Here is a 9,953-nt window from a genome sequence, read left to right as displayed (position 1 = left end):
CTAGACCCACTAAAATATTGTTGAAGCAAAATCTGATGGAAAATCTCTTTAAATGCTGACTACCTCAGTCAGTGTAAATTGGAAATAGGATCTTATGGTAAATGTTAAGGGCATGCATCTCTTATAGGTGATAACGACAGGCTTGAATTCAAAGGGCCATCTCTTATTTGCCCAACTTCTCTGATATGATTTGATTTGGCAACTGAAAAATGTTGATCCTTATGACCGAAAACTATTCTCTTTAATTCGAGTTTGCAATTTTGAGAGCATTATGGAGAAAAATGAATCTTATGTCAGTGTTCCAAATAATACCCCCAATGAAAGAAGATTCCGAGGACTGAATTTCCTCAAAGTGCCATTTTATTAGAGATGTCATATTGGCACATCTGGGAAAACCCAAATCTGAAAGTTTCCAGGTTTTCCCCACCCAAAAGAAAGTCCAAATCCCTGCCCAGTACCCACATGTCCATCACATGATCCAATCAGGCACCATCCAAAACTGGAGATGTCTCCCAGTTACCTCATTACAGCTGCAGTGCAAGGCATCCTTGACTCTCTGAGAAAGAATGTTATTTTGACTATATATCCCCCACTTCCATTTTCCCACAGTAGAAAATGTGGCAGACCTGAAGGCCCAAATGTAAAAGATGGCTTCCTTCTGACATCCCACTTATTCCATTTGTTGGTAGTCAATATTTTATTCTCCACAGTGAAATAATTTCTCTTACTTAAAAGATTTCAATTGACAAATCAACAATCTGAACAGCCATAACAGTTTGATGAAAGAGTGGTTTTCCTAATACAGAGCTCCTTCTGACTAGGACCTTCATGTCATCCCTGGTTCCAGCAATAATGTTTTCACAATTAGAAAAGTGTGTTTGAACCCAAAAGATTGGGGTTGGCTTTTTAAAAAGTATCTTGTACATTGGAGTGTAAAGATCGAGACAGAGAGATACGATTTGGAGGTGAACAGATTCTTCCACTTCAGTATTTCTTGAACCTTGCTTGCCTGAATTTGTTACATTGCTGATTATTTATATTTGTCAGTAGTTTACAATAGAAACAAACAAACAAACAAAAGTGAAAACAATTATATTAAAATCAATGAATCCATGTTGAATGAAATTAATGAAATCAATGAATCAATGAATTAAAGTTGCTTCTAGATCGTGATTCTGGAATTCTGGGAACTGAAGTCCACACTTCTTAAAGTTGCCAAGTTTGAAAAAGATTGCTCTAAATCATTCCACACAAACCAGCACCGCAGTGTGTGAGGCAGCAGCTACCGTGTCCTACTATCAGCACATATGTGTGCCAGTGGGAATTCATCTTCACATACTTTTAGACCACTGATAATGAGAAGAACAGCCTTAACTTTCTTTGCAATGGTCCTGTGGCAAAAGTGCTAGGATATAGGAGGACCACATCTGGTTCTTAGCCTCCACAGTTCAGGCTGTGTGCTCAGATTACAAAGTGCTCTACTGTTCATTTATGAAGTTATCTTTTGTGACTGCTGTTTCAGCTGCTGCAGTGGAAAGGATCAGTTGGATACTGTGGGACTGAGTGCATTCTGTATTGGGCACATAATGCCTGGAGTTCAGCCAAAGTCTTATGGTTGGCTGCCACCTCAGCTTTGCTTCCTTGCAACTCTTAAAACAGCAGAATTGTTCTAATCACTAGACTCAAAAATAGGGGCTTTTCCTTCTGATTAGGATTCCAAAGACAGAGCTGTTCTGCAAGTCATGCCATTAAAACAGTTGCCTTTCTATTAAGACCTGAAGTTGTTCAAAGATGAACACAGCAGAAGCAGTAAGTTGCGTTTTCTGAAAGGAGAAGATATGGAAACCATTATTATCCTTATTGAAGCTAAATCATAACTCCCAGTAGCTATAACTAACCGGTAAGGATTACAAAGAGTTCTCAATCAGGAAGCTCTGGAAACCTGTGAGTTCTGCATGTCACCAATATTTTCCAATTTTAGCAATATATAGACAACTCTCAGAATCTTCAGCAAAGCTTATGCTTGATGTGGAAAGCAAGCATAAGCATTTGAGGCCTGCTAGATATGAGAAACATAAGATCATTTCCTGTCAACAATTTTTGGAGCGCTTTATGATGTAATTTTATTCCTAGCAACTTTAAAAGTTCATTAGGCCACTTGATAGTTTCCTCCGGAAAAGAGATACAGGATTGCAGTATCAAAATTCTAACTTTTGAATAGAAGAATAAACCAAACTACTGAGTACTTTTGTTCAAGGTTTAAATCATTCAGGGTAGTCTCAAGGAATTTCCAGAGATCACAAAAAAGAGGTCTGAGATTAAACCTATGAGCTGCCCTCTCCTTTTCTAGCTCAAAGTAAGTTTATTTTTATACTACCAGGATAAAATAAGCTGACATATAATGTACTATGATAAAAAGATATGAAAGCATATCAGAAGTGTTTCCTAGATCCTTCAAACTCAATAATGAAAATGCTGGAATATTCCACTTTTTGTCGTTGCACTCGATTCTTAATATATTTCATAGGTTTAATAAGAGCTACATGTGCATACACATATACTGAATGTGTATACATACATTTTGTAAAAGAGGGACTGAATAATCACTTCGATCTCCATGCACAGTAAGGCAGATGGGAAACAAAGCCTTGTGATGTTAGTTAGTAATATTCTCATCATGCACTTGTGCTTTGGTGGAACTGATAATAATAAATTGGAACGAAAAACAGTCTTCATTAACCATTTATTAGAAGGTAAATTCAATGAGCAGAACATAATATCCTGACCTTTCTAGTCCATTAGTCTGTTCTCACAGTTGATAATCAGCTGTGCAAGGAAACCCAGTAACCTCTCCACAGATAGCCTTCAGAGGCAATCACACTGCTCTCAAGACTAACAGCCATTGATCCCCAGGACTTCAATTATTTACTACAACCTAACATCTTACAGATGTTTTGGACTTGAACTTCCCAATCCACCCAGCTTTACTGGATATATCTAGAAATTCCCAATAAATATGAAAGCATTAAAATGGTGACTCCTGGTAGTTAATGTAACTTTAAAATGGAATGAACCCATTTGAGCCAGCTTCCTGCCCATTCCATCACTTGTTGAGGTTAAAAGCATATTGCATGTTGGTTTATACAGTACAACTTTTAAGTCTTTATCCAGTTCTACTCTTCCAGCTATAATATTGAGGCAGTGGCACAGTTTCACTGAATTTAAGTACTCACCCCGTTAAACACTTTTCTGAACTTTTTTGAAAGTTCAGAATCTTAGCTTACTATGTTTCTTTCTGCCAATCTCAGTTCATAACTACTGTATATTTCAATATATGCCATATTCTTATATGGATGAGAAACACTTTTTTTTTACCCCAAGAGTCACATTGACTCAGACACAATCTGCAGTTGTATGTGATAAGGCCAGCTCATATTCCCACAGTCACTATCATTCTCTTCCTGCCTCCCTCTCTGTCATTTTTCCTCAAATATAAATACTGCCACCACATTTATTCTTGTGAAGACTGAAAAACACACAGGCAAATGGTGGTTCAGAAATGCGGACCTTAGACTATAGTGGCAAAAGAGGAGAGGAGAGTTGGTAAACTGAAATTAAAGGCTTAATAGATTGCAGACTTGGACATGAGCTTTGACTGTGTGTGTTACAAGAGAGATATATGGGGGAATGTGATACAAACACTGTATGTTCTAGGGTTTAACTTTATGGGCTTTGTTTATGAATAATGTAATCTGAGCACCACTTTTCAGTAACACAGCAGGAGCTGAATGAGAATTTTTAGAAAATAGGGGTTAGTTAAACATTCTAGCAGTCTGGGGGAGGGAGGACACATTTTTCAGGGTACTGTAGCATAAAAGAGGGTCTTATGGGAAGTGATTTGAAATGATAAAATTTCAGATCTTACTAGGAGCCTCCAACAAACACTCAAGTAAGTGATTTACAGTATTTATTAAGCTTAGGGGAGTACTTCTGTTGCCTTTCTACCTTGTCTTGTTAGTTTTCCAGTCCCCATGTAATGAAGAAGACCAATGGACCTAAAAATACATAAAGTAAGCAGAGATGCCTTTAATGAATTGCAATCAGCAATAATCCATTGTTCAAACATGAAACCATTCCAGTAGGTTACTATAGAGTACTTTAGCTATAGTACCCTTCAGGTTACCCCTCTGAAATCACATGATAGACTTGGCCAAAAGATGTTGGCTTTACTCCAAGCAATACTTTGGACGGGCAGTCTAAAAGATAGATTATTTGGATTAATAAAACTCATGTGCAAGCCTATAACTCACAAATAGAAATTAGCCTGCTCGGCCGAATTTTAATAAATATAAAGAACAAACTTTACTCCCAAGATTTTTTAAAATCCAATATATAAAGTGAGGTCATTCATACCTCACTTTTCGAACACTATGTGATTCCCAACAAGCATCATTGTGAATGGATGATTGACTTAGAACTGAGGGACTGAGAAGTGAGCAACCTGAAACCCTATGGTTGCATCCAGAGCCTGAGCTCTGTAGCTTCCATGTCTCTTCTGATGCTCTTTTGTTGCTGTTGCTCCTTTTCTTAGCAATTGTCCCTCTTGGTTACAAAGTACATGTGTTTTGTTCTGTGCTCACCTGATTAATATGGAATCCATCCATGCATGCTACACAAAGGAGTTTAAATGGCTTGTCACCAGAGCCTGACATTGAGTAGAGCTAAGAGGGAGTGACTAGTTCAAGGTCACCCAGCTGGTATCTGTGCCTAAGGGAGAACTAGAATTCCTCCTGGTCTAGCATCTTACCTATTCTGCTATAATGCTTTTGCTCTGACTACTCTTGCTAAAAATTGCTAGCATGATTTCTTGACATTTGGATGCAGGAAACAGAAAAACTAAAGCATGGGAGGAGGAGCCAACATCGTAACAGAACGGATGTGCAGTCTTGATGCTCTGAGACTGCTGCTGATACTTTTGTTGCTGGGTGGTCCAATCGGACCTAAACCATCCCAAAGAGATGGTGAACAGGAAGACTACATCTTGCTGATCTCAGGAACCCTGAAAAGTCCCCTGATCGATCCAAGAGAAGGTTTTCAAGCTGGCGACAAAAGGCAGCCTAGGCTGATGAAATTGGGACGGCTCCAGAACAGAAGGAAACCGAAAAGAGAAAGTGTGTCCATTTGGTGAGGAATCCTTTCTGTTTTGAAAAAGACTGCCCCCCAAAATTTCTCTTTTTAAGCTAAATTAAATCCTTAAGCAGAAGTAAGTGGCGAAAGTAACCTGCATTGGATTATTTTGGATAGTATATATATATATATATATATATATATATATATATATATATATATATATATGTATATGTATATGTATATGTATATGTATATGTATATGTATATGTATATGTATATGTATATGTATATGTATATGTATATGTATATGTATATGTATATGTATATGTATATGTATATGTATATGTATATGTATATGTATATGTATATGTATATGTATATGTATATGTATATGTATATGTATATGTAATGTATATGTATATGTATATGTAAAAGTATATGTATATGTATATGTAAAAGTATATGTATATGTATATGTGTTGTGGCCCAGCCGGTGCCGCTGCCACCAGACTCCGAGAGTGATAGTCCATACGAGTCAGCTCCAGAGGAGATGGGCGATCCTGGACAGGATTCGGAGGCTGAGCAGGGATCCGAGAGTCTGGTCGGCCACCAGGTGGTGCCAGAGGCATGGAGCAGCGGTGAGAGCCAGAGGAGGAGGACTCCCGATGCCCTGCCTTGGAGCAGCGGGGAGGACTCATATGACAGTGACTCAGAACTTAGCAGGGCATTTCTAGATGCCCGTTTCCGGCGCGCCCAGAGACGCAAGGAGCGTGGGCGTAATTATAGGCAGTAAAGAGCTCTCAGGTGCTGCTTGGGAGACGCCCTTTTTAGGTTATAAAAGGGTTGACTCTGGAGAGGCTCTGCGTAGCAGTCAACAAAGGACTTCTGCCAGAAACTCTAGTCTGGGATCCTGGCAAGCTGGATAGCTGCTTTTGTGTTCTGTCCCTGTGAGTTTTGTCTTGGTGGCTTGCTGCCACGAAACCTCTTGTCTGTTCGTGTAATAAACCTTGTTCCCTTGTACTGCTCTGGAGTGTGTGTGCTGTGTGGGCAACGGAGGAAGGGGGGTCAGAACACATATGCATATGCATATGCATATGCATATGTATGTATGTAATTATACTTTGTGGATTGAAGTGCTCACAATTTTTCCCTCTCTTCTTTTTAAAGTGAATGGACTGCTTTTTCTTCTTCTATTTTTTGTTGCTTTACTTTTTAATTTAAGGATTAAAATCTCCTTCTCTATTTTAACAAAAGTTTCTACTATTTGCTATTAAATTCCATTTAAGAACTTTGTTTCCCTTAAGCCTGAGACAACATTAGAGAGTGAAAGGAAGCAATACTGCTGCTCTGAGGCTAGAGGCTACAGTTTCTGAAACTACGCATTTTTGCCTGTTTCTCTTTTGATCTTACTGTTTCTGTACTTCAAAATTCCGTAATTAAAAGTGATAAGAGCCAAGGCCATTAAGTGTTTACACAGATATCCTTTGAGAGCTTTATTGGCACTGGGAGAGGGGAAAATGGAATTCCTTTCTTGTGAAGATTACAAATGATCTTGTGTTTAAGTTAAATATATAAAAAAGTCTGGATTACAAATGATCTTGCGTTTAAGTTAAATATATATAAAAAGTCTGGAAAGCTAGAGTGGCAGCAATTTACAATTTGGAAATATGGATCAATTTTCAGAAAAGGAAACTTTAGTTTTGCAAAATATTTGGGATGGAATTCAAAATTTACTGGAGGTAACTGGGAGAATTGAGAAGAAGATAGAGTTTTAACTAGAAAAAAATGATGGAGATGGAGCACCAAAAGTTGAAGAGAAAAATGAATACAAAGATAAGAAAACTGATAATTTGATTTGTGGAGTGAAAGTGGTTGAAAACGAAAAAATGGGAGTATGGAAAAGGGAATTTGATGGACTGGAGTTCTACCCCAAATTTCAAGGCACAGAAGAAGAAGAAATGGAAAAATGATGATTTTAAGGAGAGAAACCTTACCAGAAGCACGACCGACAACCAAAGATAAATTAATTAAAGTAGCAAATGGAGGATGCTGAGATTACCCAAGAGATGTAACAAGTAACAAGGTGCGGAGAGATGTCCATAAAAACTTTATTAAGGAAATAAGCAGAAGATTAATTCCACAAATGGGAAAGGAAATAAGACTACATGCCTATTGGAATGACACAGGTTGATATATTAAAGTTGATAATAAAAAAGTAGCTAGGTCTGGTGATTAGTAAATAATAATTTAGTAATTTTTAGATTGCTATGTTAAATAAATAATTGATAATGGCAACAAGGTAAATTTTTGTGTTGGCTGGATGTGAGGACGTTGGATATAAATAATAAATGATTTTGTTAACAAATATTAATGATAACAATAATAATGAAATGATAAAGAAGAGGGAGTCAAGCTATTCTCCAAGGCACCTGTGGACAGAACAAGAAGCAATGGGTGGAAACTAATCAAGGAGAGAAGCAACTTAGAACTGAGGAGAAACTTCCTGACAGTTAGAACAATTAATCAGTGGAACAGCTTGCCTCCAGAGGTTGTGAATGCCCCAACACTGGAAGTCTTTAAGAAGATGTTGGATAGCCATTTGTCTGGAACGGTATAGGGTATATATAGATCTATTTCAAGCTAATTAGCTCTCATCAGCTAGTCATACCAGGGGTTGTAACACAAACACACACACACACACAAATTGTAAACAGTGACTTGAAAAAAAAGGCTTAGAAACTTTGTTAACTAAGCTTTATTTAGAATACGTTATAAAGGCTTAAGGTTTTTGGATGATTTTTGTAATAAGTAATGAAATGCCATCAGGTGGTTGTGTTTTTAACTATGGATTATTTTAGGCAAAAGAATGTTAAAACAACTTTAGTCAAATGAGAATTATGCTATGTTGACAGTAAGATTCATAAAGAATTTTTGATAACTGATATGAATATAAGCAATGACTGTGGAAGAGATGCACAAAAGTTATTTGTAATCAATTGACACACTTTCTGCAAGATGTAATGTGATGATTTTTTTGTGTTGTTTGTTTAATGAAATTTTTTTAAAAATGCAAAAAAAGAAAAGAAAAACTAAAGCATGAACCAAAAACAGGCTTAACATTGTTTAAAGGAAGAAAATATTTGAAGCAGCAAAAATTAGATCCTCTAAACCAGAGTTCTCCAATCTTTTCAGCTTTGTGGACCAGTGGGGGGGGGCAGGGGAGGAGAGGGATCTGCATGTGTGGTGGGCAAGCATGTGCATAGCTTCTGGAGAACCGGTAGTGGAAATTTTGAGTAGTTCAGAGATAGTTCACCAGTAAATACCACGTCTGACTGGCCCTGCCCCCATCTATTCTTTGCCTCCCGAGTCCCAGCTGATTGAGAGGAAATGGAGATTTTACAGCATCCTTGCCCTGCCACACCCATCAAGCCACGCCCACTAAGCCATGCCATGCCTGCCAAGCCATGCCCACAGAACCGCTAGTAAATTTTTTTGAATCCCACCACTGTTCCACAGCCCAGTTCTAAAAGACTCAAGGCCTGGTAGTGGGCTGTGACCCAGAGGTTGGGGACCCTGCTCTAAACAACAAAAATCTTGATCCTGTTTGATGCTTACCATTTTTTTTGTCTCCCTCAATTTATTGTAGCTCTTGGCCTTATCCTCAAAGTTTTAACATTGGCTCCCAGCTAGCAAAAGATTGTCCACTGCCGGTTGGCTCCCAACTATTAAAATGTTGATCACTTACTATTTAGAATAGTAGGCAAAAATAATAATAATAATGCTTCACCCTCAGCCTTTGCACTGTGTGTCTGTCTCTCCAAGATCATGTGTCTATCTATCCAAGGCCTTTCAATTTTAATTTGTACACAACTAGATTTCCCTCCTCCCATTATTAAATACCTTCTTAGGTGTTAACCATATTTTTACCATACCCAGAGTATATCATTTATGAGTTGGTTCAAAAATGCTATCAGTCCACAGCCTTCCTTATTAACCTTTTAACTCAATTTTTCCATTATACATTTCAATGAAGTTCCTTCATTCTCTTGCCAGGCGGTATTTATATGTCCCCATTTTGTTTCTCTCTCTCTTCCATCTGCCCATAAAGCTATCCATAATGAAAAAGGACTAAAAGATTTTTTACCTTGTTTGACTTTTCATCATTAATTGTTAAAACCTCAAAATACTTTATTGATGTAACAGTTGGCTTCGCACCATACACTGCATTTGTCTAAAACAGGGTTGAATCATTGATGGTTCAGTGTGTCGCAAGGAACTTCCCTCTCCCTTGTGTAACCAGCTTATGTTAAGCCATACCATAGTATTTGCTTGGAAATACCATGGTTCAGATCACAGAATTGATGGTTTGTAAACTCAGTTTAGAATCCTATTTTCCCCACAACAACAGCCCTGTGATGCTATGTGAACCCCACTGTAGATTTTCAGAATATCATCTGAGCCACTTCTTATCCAGTCTATCTATTCTTAGCAGAAATTTACTAACATGATTGTTAACAGGGATGGGTTGCTGCCAGTTCACGCACGTTGAGACTAAATTATTTTGGGCATGCGCAGAACATTAAAAAATGATTAAAAACCAAGCCAGCAATATCCACGGCAACCGGGGAACCAGTTCAGGGGCTTGTCCAGCCTGCTGTCCCTACCAGTTCAGCAAGCAAGTGCCAATTTCCACTACCAGTTCGCCTGAACCAGTGCGAACCAGTAGCAACCCGCCACTGATTGTTAAGGTTAAGAAACGGTATATATGAGAATCCCATATATATGAAGAGGACTGTTTTTGAAGAACTGCCATTTTAATTTTG

This window comes from Natrix helvetica (genome assembly GCF_964273705.1).
Source record: "Natrix helvetica genome assembly, chromosome: 3".
Lineage (NCBI taxonomy): Eukaryota > Metazoa > Chordata > Lepidosauria > Squamata > Natricidae > Natrix > Natrix helvetica.
Note: the sequence above shows the minus strand (reverse complement) of the source record.